The sequence below is a fragment of the Triticum aestivum genome, chromosome 4A (genome assembly GCF_018294505.1).
Source record: "Triticum aestivum cultivar Chinese Spring chromosome 4A, IWGSC CS RefSeq v2.1, whole genome shotgun sequence".
Taxonomy (NCBI): domain Eukaryota; kingdom Viridiplantae; phylum Streptophyta; class Magnoliopsida; order Poales; family Poaceae; genus Triticum; species Triticum aestivum.
In genome coordinates this window covers 554,860,296-554,873,737 of record NC_057803.1, presented here as the reverse complement: position 1 = coordinate 554,873,737, position 13,442 = coordinate 554,860,296, and positions in this window count along the sequence as shown.

Here is a 13,442-nt window from a genome sequence, read left to right as displayed (position 1 = left end):
AGAGGAGACTTTTTTGTGCAAGTGATAATCAGAAATTGTAAAACTCTTCTTTCTCAATTTTATCCCTGTTTAGAAGAGAAAATAAGGCCATATAACATGGAGTAATCGACTACATTGTTGTCCTGCACAAATAAATAAATCGACATACATTGCTGCGAAAGAGCTTTGCATGCTATGCAGCCCCTCAACCGTCATCGTTATTGCATGTATCTAGATCTACTGAGAACGTGTGTCTAGCACCATGGTAAAGACCCCGTGGAGCGGGGCTAGCGACCAAGCTTGAAGTCTGGTTCTCATCAAAAAAAATAAAGTCCCCTCGCTACATATACTCACGTTGTACAAGCTGGCGTGTTCGCTGTGTATATTTATGTTGCGCCAGCTCGCTGGAGTTCGATGCCTTTTTTCGATCTTACAATATAGTGCCTTCGGGTTGTATCTACCCTAGGATTGAGTTTTTTTTCACCTAGGTCTGTACTGTGCGCACACACACGAGACACACTACTCGTGGAAAAACGAGGAGATAAGGTGGACAAAGTTTTCCTTACAGCAGCCATCCATTGATCGGCGGGCGGCTGGACGCCTGTGCGGCCCTTGACGAGATCGGGTCCAAGTCTGGTGTTTTACGTCGACGTCAAGCACGCACGTCCCAACGGCTTTAGCTCAATCGGGTGGTCTGTGGACAGCTTGTTTCATGTTAAGTTTCAGCAAGCCTGTTTGACCCTTCCGCGGCTAAAGCAACCGCCGCAAAGCCGTGGTACATGCATGCTTGTGTGCAGCACGCTAGCAATTTCTTGCATGCTCCTACTCGTTCCCAAGAGATTCTTGATGCTTTTTTTATCACAAGAAAATCTTTTTCTTTCCGAAAAAGATCCAGATATACTATAAAAGTTTACAAAGCACCACATCAAGGTCTCTAGACTATTGAACAACCACTACCGCTGTCAGAATAAGCTGCCGGCGCGCCGATGTCGCAGCTCACCTACCGAAGCTGGCTTGACCTTGTCAATGATTGCCAAAAAGTCTTTGTGCACATATCTCAAAGGACCAGTGCTCTGAAGTCGAAGTCATAGTCATTGACACTGAACCCTTGAATAGATGTGGAGCAACTGACATCAAATCTTGTTGTCACGCATGACACGGCAAGAAAATTTCTAACCTGACTACCCAAAGAGATGGTGGGAACTATTCAGAAATTCGCAGGGGCATGTTAGTGCGGGGCCACTCACCTGCCAGGCCATGCTGTCTGCTCGATTTGCCTCGTGATTCACGAACTAGTTGAATCCCGCGCGAGGGCATAATAAAAACAAAAATCTCTCAAAAGGCTTTGAGTTTCAGCTATGAAACTTCCCGTTTTTGCATTAAGAAAATGCTCAGTTTCAACAAGTTTCAGACGTATAATTTGAAGTAACTTTTTCTGTCGATCGTAGACACAAAATAATTGATTTTATCGATTGCTCGTACTAAGTTTCATACATTAGAACTTAAATTTTTTCAAGTCATCAAAATATATTTAAAATGAATCTTATTTGAAACACTGGTCACGAGAAACATGAATATGAAAACAAAACATAATTTAATTTTTTTCATTTAAAAGATATAGAACAAATGGCACCAGAGACCTGAGTGTCCCACACTTGCGCGCCGTAAATCCTCGTCCGGAAACTCTAGTAGGTGCTAGTTAATAAAGTTAAAGTAGCTTACTTGCTATTTGTGAATGCAGATATGGACGTGTGTGGCAACGATCACGTATGATAATTAAAGTTCATGCCTTCTTGGCTTAGCTAAGGCACATGCATGCACACATGAGCCACGAGCTTAGGGGGGTGTTTGTTTCCAGAGATTTTTTTATGTAGGAACTAGAAAAAGTCTCATTTAGAGACTTTTTTACCAAACGAGAGGGACTTTTTAGGACTAAACTAGGCATTTGGGACTAAATGAAGAAGACTCTCAAGTAGAGTCTTTTTTGGGACTTTTCCAACAATGCCCCTCCATGCATTTTAATGGCCCGCCACCCCATGGTGTTGTTTGATTGTTATTTTTCTATATACTTGGGGCAATATGGTCATTTAATAACCTCTAGGAAGGGACTAGGGACTTTTTAGTCTCTACAAACAAACGGGGAGGGACTTTTTAGGGACTAGAGACTTTTTAGTTGGGACTAGAAAAAGTCCTAGGACTTATGAACCAAACAGGGCCTAATTGTTAATCGTTTCAGCACTCCGGAATCCCTAATCTCGCTCCTTTGCCGACAACGATAGCTGGACACGCGCGCCCTGCCGTGTTGCTACTTTCTCTAATTTTTAAAATATTTATAGCTCGACTCCTCGAACGTTTCCTATATGCTCGGACGTACGGCCCGGTGAAAAATTTATGACCCTGACGGGCTCATATCGGCTCTAAATTCCCGGGCCGACCGGCGGTCCTTATATGCAGCTTAAATCTGGGGCAAATATGAAGAGGCCCGAGCATGACTGCCACATCAGATCCAGCCCATCTGGCCCACCCCGACCCCATATATATTGGTCCCTGTTCACACCCTGGATCAAACCCTAACCACTTTGCTCCGCCCTCAAACTCCCTTTCGGCGATCTCTAGGCGTCTTCGGCATCACGAGCAGTGGATCCGAGTTCTCTGTTACCTGATATAGTAACTAGGACCTCATCCCTGGCCGGAGGAGGAGGTGGCTGTCCGCATTGCGCTCCGCGGCGCCCTCGAGGAGTCTGGCGGGAAACCAGATCATCCGCTCAAATAGCGCTTGGATGTCATGAGGTGTGTCCCCACTACCTCACTGGGGCGATGTGGTTCGTCTGGCCTCCGAACGATGTGGCGAACATGAAGCACCTTCGTTGGCACGCCGAATCAGATGCCCTCCATGACTCGTTCGCTGAGGCTATGGCATGGCATGCCCGCCGTGCAAGGAAGAGGGGCGGGAGGCCGCGGCAACCCTCGCAGTAGACGTCAGCGAGGCGGAATCGCACTCCCCGACGTTGGTATGGGTGGCCTCTATCCTCTCGCGCCGCAACCACGTCATCGTGGACGTGTTTCGGGCTCCAACCATGATGATCCATTGTTAACCTCACATCGACCGACGACGTGCAGGCCACCGGCTCCAACGAGAAAGAGTAGAGCATTGGAGACGGCGGCGCCTCGAGTCCCATGAGCCAGTGTGTGTTCCATGTCCTACTCTACCTCGACGGCGACCACACCAACACTCTGAGATTAGGTTCATGTTGCATGTACTTGTATGGATTTGAGAATTCGTAATTGAGGTATTTGTAATTTGTAATTGAATTTGGTCTTATTCAGTACTTGTGGCCATCCATTGATGATTATGTGATCATCTACAGAAGACATGCAGAATTATCCCGACAAAACCTACTTCATCTATCAGGTTAGGCATGGCATGTTTTGGCAGTTTATGTTATAATTAAAGTAGTGTAAGAAAGCAACAATCATATATATTGTAAGACAAGTGTGATAAAAACATAATATTAAATATAAATCTTGCAAGGAGTTCGTTCTTAACGTTGGACTTCGTCAAGTTGTGAAGGAGTAGAACGTATGGATGATCAGGGTATCCAGTTTTGTGTTTTTTAGAAACCATTAAATACGCTTAATAAACTTAACTGCACAACAATGTCTTCCCAGTTTTTAGTTGTCCCATATGTAGTATCAATCCTCCTCACAAGTTCTTAGTGTGTTTTATCTAGTTTGAAATAAGCTATGACATGTGCATAAGGCAAGTTAGTTATAGAGTAAGGTGCATGTTCAGGTCAAGTAGTAATGAATGTTGAATCAGTACAAATAGTAAGTAACGGTTACACTATACAAAGATGGATGTAATAGGGATGAAAATTAGATAGAATTATGGTTTAAAAGGTACATACATGGATGACTCACTAGATCATTGGGCAGCTGGAAAGATATGGAGCGATCAGGGTCAACAGCTAAGAGAGATGCATTTCCTTATCTACTCACACGTGATACAGTTTCAATAACTTTTTCCAAGACTTGCTAGTGAAATAGGTTTTTTCTTGTTTGTTGCTGACTTTCACAACGAAAGTGAACGCTTCTTTTGTCTCAAGCAGATTTTGTAGTGTTGATTATCTTAAGAAATCATTTCTTGCAAAATAAGGGATGACCTGAGAAAAATGAAAGCAAAAAAAGAAGTGTTCTTACAAAGAAATATTAAGTCAATGCTCTTATAACACTTCTTTATTTTGAAATATTAAGTCGTGAATGACTTAATATTTTTTGTGAAAAATAATCTCACTCTTTAAGCTGGATAATCTCACTCTTTCCAAGCCTTGCTAATGAACTTTCTCAATGAGATAAGCATATGTAGCCCTAATTTTGAAATGGAAGAAGTGTGATGTTACAAAAGGTGAAAATTACACATAGGTAGATATGATAATGAAATTGGTATGCAGACAAAATTTATGAATCGTTAGGTACTGATGCAATAGTAGGTAAAATACCGGTACGAGTAGTAGCTTCAAATATAGATGAAATGAGTATATGTTAAAGGAAATGTATGTTGGACTAATCGGGATAATTATGCATTCATGAGCAAATAATGAAAAACACTTGATTGAATGTTTCATATGAGTCCACATCTTGTTCAGTCAACAAGGGCCCACATAGTTGTGAATAATCTATAGAGAACTAACAAGTTAATCAATGATATGATGAACAAGATTTGAATAATTATTTCAAAATTGGTGTTATTTCTTTACGTCTTGTGGAAAAAAGAGGGAGAATCACTTGTTCTTCACAAAATTGTCACCGCTGCACAAACCTCTGGAGTCATAACAAATTGGACACGTCAAAAGTACCAATATTCAATTTAGTGGAAAATAATCATTTGGACGAGATTAAGATGGATACATAGTAATTTACCTCCATTTCATGAACTGCATTGAGGACTGTTGAGATTTTCTTGCGTGGGGCAAGTTGGAAGGGCAATGCAGACGATCACCGGGAGTATTTGTAGTCGGTGTCGATGGTTGGGACCGTAAACTTCCGACAACCTATGATAGCAATGTCTGGTACGTGTCAGAAGAGAGCAGATGTACAGGATGATACTCCCTCCATTCCAAAATATAGTGCGTCCGCGTTTTCCGAGGTTCAACTTTGACCATAAATTTAACCAACGAGACCAACTGCGACGGAAGAAAAATTGCATAACTGAAAACTTCTTTCGAATACGAATTCACTGATATAATTTTTGCTCCCACCGTAAACGGTCTTGATAGTTAAATTTACAATCAAAGTTGAAGCACGGAAATAGAGGAAGCACTACATTGTGGAATGAAGGGAGTAATAGAAAGGAAGAAGACGAGGGGAAAAGAACACGGAGAAAGAAATTGATGCGTCTGCGGACTACGCACCATGGAATAAATGTTAGGTAGTAACTCAGGGTGACCACCTGTTGGATGCGCCCAGAAATGAAATATAAAAAATTTAAGCAGCAGAACGAAACTAACGAAGACAGCCGTGTAGCAACTTTCCAACAATATTACATAGAACTTAACTCAAGTAAGTCCAGCTTACAAAGTAATCTCAATCCCAAACCGTACAAGCAATAATGAAACACGCAAGCGTACTACTAATATTTGTGTACATATTCACGTACATGTCCATGCATGCGTGATCATACACAAAGCTAAACCAACACACGAACATATACAGTATGTAAATGCTATAGTATGAGTTAGCATGCATGCATCCATAGTCCGATTATATACTGAATCACCATACGCAAATAAGTGTCGACCCGACCGCGCGCCACCAGAGTACAGCTGATCGATATCAGCGATCATGGGTGGCCCTTTGGGGCGTTGTTGCTGTTGGAATTTTGCTAATAGGCCTTTGGCCTAAAGTCCAACTAAAATTCTGAAATTCTCTTGGTTCATTCATGCACACATGTAAGTGGATTGAGTGAGGCTAAAGTTTAGTCACATCCTGAAAGTTGAGAGAAAGTTGCACCTCTTTATAAGGTGAGCTCTTCTACCACTTGTATGAGCATGAGAAGAGGAGACCTACACGCGCGCTACTCCTCCTCGCTCGCCTCGCCACGCCACGTCACGACACGCCGCGCCGCGGGCGGTTTGCGGGATTGAGCCGAGGCTAGGACAGATCTATGCACGTTGTCTATATTTTTGCTGCATGGAAAAATTAATGAGTCATTAATTAATAATTAACGAACGCGTTAATTACTGATCCGTTTCCGATTCTTTTGGATCGTGACGACTCGGACGTGGGGTTTACTCCCACGACCTATCCGGCCCGCACTATATAGTCAGGCAGACGTCTACCCTAGCCGCCGCCGCTTCTTATGGTTTCTCACCACCGTTCCAGATCATTGCGCCGCCAAGCAAGTCTTCTCCATCCCTCCTTCCGGCGTGCACCGCGAGAAGGGACAGCAGGCCTCTGGAACCCCGCCTCTCGTGATCCTGTACGGGAGAGGGGCAATCAGGTTTTTGGGGAGCGCACTCGCGCGACTGCTGGCAGCGACGACTTCGCGAACGACGACTTCTTCCCCGACCTCGGCAACCTCGTCGTTGACGACATGGGCGACAACGTCAACGCCGGCGGTGATGCACCCGCTGCACCGTATGTGATTCTATCCTCCCTGTTCGAGATCGTGGTAGAATTCATGCTTCTAGTATATGCCCTAGATGTGATATGTTCATCTGCTATGCTAGTTCGCATGATTAGTTTAATCTCTGCTGCTGTGGTCATGATTTATCTTTTGTTTATTCGGATTAAATCTCGTAGTAATTTGCTCATATTTCCAACAATCCAAAAACCTGATTATAGGCAATTTACTCCGAGTGGTTTTGCTGCGCATCTGAAGCCGCCTGCCTTTAAGGGGGCGCAATATAAGAGGTGGCGCACGAGAGCAGTCTACTGGTTTCAGACCATGGGCTGCTATGATGCCACCAAGAGCAAGCCTGAGGGCGATCTTAATCCAGCACAGCTGGAAGCTTTTGAGAAGATCGATACCCTCTTTAAAGGCGCTCTTCTGAGTGTTCTTGATGACTCCATTGTGGATTCGTATATGTCGTTTGACAACAACAAGGACATGTGGGCTGCGCTTGAGGCCAAGTTTGGTGCCTCGGACGCCGGCAGCGAGTTGTACATCATGGAGCAATTCTATGACTACAAGATGACTGATGAGCGCCCTGTTGTACAGCAGGCTCATGAGATACAGTCGCTCGCAAAAGAACTTGAGTACTTCAAGTGTGTGTTGCCGGACAAATTTGTTGCCGAAGGCATCATTGCCAAGCTTCCACCTTCGTGGAACAATTTTGCTACTTCCCTGAAACACAAGAGACAGGAGTTTTCTGTTGCGGATCTCATTGGTACTCTTGATGTTGAAGAGAAGGCGAGAGCAAAGGACACACGTGCTCGAGTTGCTGAGGGAGGTCCTAGTGCCCACATGGTACAGAAGAAGAGCTGCCAGCCCACAAGTTCAAAAACAATAACAAAACTCAGGGCAAAGGCAAGTTTGATGCAAAGAACAAGCCATCACATTCTACCAACTTCAAGAAGAATTCTCATAAGAAGGGGAAGGGACTTTGCTATGTCTGCGGTGTTCCTAATCACTGGGCTCCAAAGTGTCCTAACCGCTTTGAGGAGCGCGAACATTAGAAGAGTGGCAAGTCCGCTAATGTTGTCATCGGTGATACTGATATGAAGAAATCAGGGTACGGTATTTTTCCTACCATCCTTTCAGTATTTCAATCCCCTGATTGGTTAATTGACACCGGTGCCAATGTACATGTTTGTGCTGACGCCTCCATGTTTTCTTCTTACCAGGCAACAGGGACTTCACCCGTGCTGATGGGGAACGGGTCACATGCCATCGTTCGAGGTGTTGGTACGGTCGATCTGAAGTTTACTTCGGGGAAGACTATGCGTCTGAAGAACGTTCATCATGTGCCGTCCATCAATAAAAATCTCGTTAGCGGTTCCCGTTTATGTCGAGATGGTTTTAAGTTGGTTTTTGAATCCAATAAAGTTGTAATTTCTAAGTGTGGACAATTTGTTGGAAAAGGCTATGAGTGCGGAGGCTTGTTCCGCCTATCTTTGTCAGATATTTGCACTAAAGTTATTAATAATGTTTGTCACAATAATAAGTCTGATATTTGGCATTCACGACTCTGTCATATTAACTTTGGTTGCATGACGCGGTTAGCCAATATGAATTTAATTCCGAAAATCTCTACTGTCAAAGGCTCCAAGTGCCAAATATGTGTGCAAGCTAAGCAACCTCGCAAGTCCCATAAGACTGCAGAGGCAAGAGACTTGGCGCCACTAGAGCTTATACATTCTGATATTTGTGAGATGAATGGCATGTTGACAAAAGGTGGAAAGAGATACTTCATGACGTTGATTGATGACTCCACTAGATATTGTTATGTGTATCTTTCTGAAATTAAAATATGAGGCTTTGACTTTCTTTAAAAACTATAAAGCTGAGGCAGAGAATCAACTTGATCAAAAAATTAAACGGCTTAGGTCCGATCGTGGTGGAGAGTATTTTTCCAATGAATTTGATCTGTTTTGTGCGGAACATGGTATAATCCATGAGACGACGCCTCCCTACTCACCCCAGTCAAATGGGGTAGCCGAAAGAAAGAACCAAACTCTAACTGATATGGTTAACACCATGTTAGACACTTCGGGTCTATCCAAGGAATGGTGGGGAGAGGCGCTAATGACTGCGTGTCATGTCCTAAACAGAGTTCCCACAAAGCATAAGACCATGACTCCATTTGAGGAATGGGAAAGGAAAAGGTTCAAACTCTCTTACCTATGTACTTGGGGTTGTTTGGCGAAAGTCAATATACCAATTCCCAAGAAGCGCAAGCTTGGACCAAAAACCGTGGATTGTGTTCTTCTGGGCTATGCTTTTCATAGCATCGGCTATAGATTTTTGATAATAAAATCTGAGGTATCCGACATGCATGTTGGTACGATTATGGAATCAAATGATGCAACTTTCTTTGAGGACATATTTCCTATGAAGGATATGTCGAGTTCACCAAATCAGGAGATACCTACTCCATCTAGTGAGGAATTCACTGTAATTCCTGAACCCACCATTGCGATGGAACACGTTGAGAATCATGTTGAGGGTAACAATGGAACTCTTGTGAGGAGTAAGAGACAGAGGACTGCAAAGTCTTTTGGTGATGATTTCATTGTGTACCTCATGGATGACACACCCAGGACTATTTCAGAAGCCTATGCATCTCCTGATGCTGACTACTGGAAGGAAGCTGTACGTAGCGAGATGGATTCCATCTTAGCTAACGGTACCTGGGAGATCACTGACTGTCCTTATGGGTGCAAACCTGTAGGATGTAAGTGGGTGTTCAAGAAGAAGCTTAGACCTGATGGTACGATTGAAAAGTACAAGGCACGGCTTGTGGCCAAGGGTTTTACCCAGAAAGAAGGTGAAGAATTCTTTGATACTTACTCACCCATGGCTAGACTGACCACAATTCGGGTGCTACTATCACTGGCTGCCTCACATGGTCTTCTCATTCATCAAATGGACGTTAAGACGGCTTTCCTCAATGGACAGTTGATGGAGGAAATTTACATGGATCAGCCAGATGGTTTTGTAGTACTTGGTCAGGAAGGAAAGGTGTGCAAGGTATTAAAGTATTTATATGGCCTTAAACAAGCTCCTAAAGAGTGGCATGAGAAGTTCGAAAGAACATTAACTGCTGTCGGCTTTGTAGTAAACGATGGTGACAAGTGCGTGTACTATCGCTATGGTAGGGGTGAAGGAGTTATTCTTTGTCTGTATGTCGACGACATATTGATCTTTGGAACCAAACTTGATTTAATCAAGGAGGTTAAGGATTTCTTATCTCGCTGTTTTGAGATGAAGGATCTAGGAGTAGCTGATGTTATCTTAAATATCAAGCTGTTGAGAGATGAGAATGGTGGGATCACACTGCTTCAGTCTCATTATGTGGAAAAGGTCTTGAGTCGTTTTGGGTATAGCGACTGCACGCCTTCTCCAACTCCATATGATGCTAGTGTGTTGCTTCGAAAGAATCGACGGATTGCTAGAGATCAACTGAGGTATTCTCAGATTATTGGCTCGCTTATGTATTTGGCGAGTGCCACGAGGCCTGACATCTCTTTTGCTGTGAGCAAGCTGAGTCGGTTTGTGTCAAAACTGGGAGATGACCATTGGCATGCGCTCGAGAGAGTTATGCGCTATTTGAAAGGCACCGCGAGCTATGGGATTCACTACACCGGGTATCCAAGGGTACTGGAGGGTTATAGTGACTCAAACTGGATATATGATGCTGATGAGATTAAGGCCACAAGTGGTTATGTTTTTACACTTGGTGGTGGCGCTGTTTCCTGGAAGTCTTGCAAGCAGACCATCTTAACGAGGCCAACTATGGAAGCAGAACTCACAGCATTAGACACTGCCACTGTTGAAGCAGAGTGGCTTCGTGAACTCTTGATGGACTTACCTATGGTTGAAAAACCAATACCCCCTATCCTGATGAACTGTGATAATCAAACTGTGATTGTTAAGATAAACAGTTCTAAGGAAGTCCTCGAGGCATGTGAAGAGGAGACTAAAATCTGTCAGAAAATTGAGGAACTCCGGAGTTATTACGTTGGATTATATCCAAACGTCAAAAAACTTGGCAGATCCCTTCACAAAGGGTCTATCACGTAATGTGATAGATAATGCATCGATGGAGATGGGTTTGAGACCCACCGCATGAGTTGTCCATAGTGGTAACCCACTCTATGTGATTGGAGATCCCGTGAAGTAGAAGTGGGAGACAAGCTGTTGGTCAGCTGGGAGGAGAGTATCCCTATATTAATTATCCCATTCCGTGAAGATGCAATACTCTCCTGATCTGCATGGCAGGTTGATACTTATCTTACTGTGTTCCAAGTGACTTATTTAGGTAAGCAGAGATGTTGTCCTGCAGAACATCTTCTGAGGAATACACCTATATGAATTTGACTGTTAACGTCACAGTCTGTGAGAATTGGGTGTTCTCTAATAAATTCATGAAAGGCCCTGGAGTATGACATATACGCTCCACCCACGGGGAAGCCTTGCGGCAGCCCAGTATCGGTCAAGAATTTGTGTGAAACTAGTTTCACAGAAAACTTGTAGTTCAAGGCATAGTCCACTATTCAAGTTGTGATCTAGTGTAGCATAAATTTCTAAGTGGAAGTTGGAATTTTGCTCGCGGATGAGACTTTGTGGGGGATTGTTGGAATTTTGCTAATAGGCCTTTGGACCAAAGCCCAACTAAAATTCTGAAATTCTCTTGGCCCATTCATGCACACAAGTGAGTGGAGTGAGTGAGGCTAGAGTTTAGTCCCACCCCGGAAGTTGAGAGAGAGTTGCACCTCTTTATAAGGTGAGCTCTTCTACCACTTGTATGAGCATGAGAAGAGGAGACCTACACGCGCGCTCCTCCTCCTCGCTCGCCTCGCCACGCCACGCCTCGTCGCGACGCGCCGCGCCGCGGGTTTGAGCCGAGCCGAGGACAGAGCTATGCACATTGTCTATATTTTTGCTGCATGGGAAAATTAATGAGTCATTAATTAATAATTAACGGACGTGTTAATTACTGATCCATTTCTTATTCTTTTGGATCGTGACAACTCGGACATGGGGTTTACTCCCACGACCTACCCGGCCCGCACTATATAGTCAGGCAGATGTCTACCCTAGCCGCCGCCGCTTCGTATGGTTTCTCACCACCGTTCCAGATCATTGCACCGCCAAGCAAGTCTTCTCCATCCCTCCTTCCGGCGGGCACCGCGAGAAGGAACAGCAGGCCTCTGGAATCCCGCCTCTCGTGATCCCGTACGGGAGAGGGGCGATCAGGTTTTTGGGGAGCGCACTCGCGCGACTGCTAGCAGCGACGACTTCGCGAACGACGACTTCTTCCCCGACCTCGGCAACCTCGTCGTTGACGACATGGGCGACAACGTCAACGCCGGCGGTGCTGCACCCGCTGCACCGTATGTGATTCTATCCTCCCTGTTCGAGATCGTGGTAGAATTCATGCTTCTAGTATGTGCGCTAGATGTGATATGTTCATCTGCTATGCTAGTTCGCATGATTAGTTTAATCTCTGCTGCTGTGATCATGATTTATCTTCTGTTTATTCGGATTAAATCTCGTAGTAATTTGCTCATATTTCCAACAGTTGCCGATGTTCGAAGTATCTGATCGTGTAGCGCCTTTGGACGCCCCGAACGTCTCGGCATCCCTCCTCGTCAGCAGCTGCCTCCGGCCGCCTCGTTCACCGAGCAATGCCTCCGTGTCGGCACCGTGGAGTCGTATCGGCCTCGCGGCGGCAGCACCAAGGGAATCCCCGGCCGACAAGATCACAAGGATTGCCACGAGGAAGGTGCACAAAGACTTGAGCAAAGCCATGACGACCTTGATTGCAGCGAAATAGTTTTGGTCGTCGAACTCTCTCTGTATATGATCTACGCTGAGTGCTTGCGTTTGTGTGTAGCTAGCTGGCGATGAGATTGTGATGGTGCAATGGGATAGCTATGCATGCCCCCACGCATGCACTATATATAGGATGGAGCAACCACACCCCCTGCCCTCTACACGTGTATCAGTATCGGTGTGTACAGATCGACACTCATGATAAATGGCGAGGGGATGGTCTTCGTCGTTGCAGCAATCGGTGAGACGATCAATGACGCGACCACTGATGAGATCGGGCACAGGTCCTGTGATTACGTCATGGACACACGTTTAACGGCTTTTGTTCCCATCTTCTTTTGTTTCATCATGAGCTTAGTTGAACGGCCTGAATATGATTAGAAACCCATCCATGGGCCAGGATTCAGGCCCGCAAAAGGCCCAGTAGGCCCACAGGCAGATATTGTGTGTTTAGGCCCGTAAGCCTGCAGTTTAGAGGGGAGGCAGAGCCGCGCTTATAATCCGGCACGGAATCCTCTCAGCTAGCAAGGTGGGACTAAAGTTTTGGCCGTGGCAGCAACACTCCCTTTAGTCCCGGTTGGTGGCACCAACCGGGACCAATACTCACCTTTGGTCCCGGTTGGTGGCTTCAACCGGGACTAATGTCCACCTTTAGTCCGGGTTGGTGCCATCAACCAGGACAAAAGGCCTCTACTTCCCGTCCTTTGGGCTGCGAAAAAAAGACATTTGGTCTCGGTTGGTGGCACCAACCGGGACGAAAGGGGGCATTGGTCCGGATTGGTGCCACGAACCGGAACCAAAACTCTGGGTATATAACCAACACTTGTGAAATTTTTTATCTTCATCTCGCAGTTGCCCTCGACGGCCCCTCGACGCTGTCGCCGCCGCCTGCCGCCCCCGTCGTCGCCGTCGCCCGCGCCCTCGCCGTCGCCATCGCCCGCGCCCTCGCCCGACGCCGTCGCCG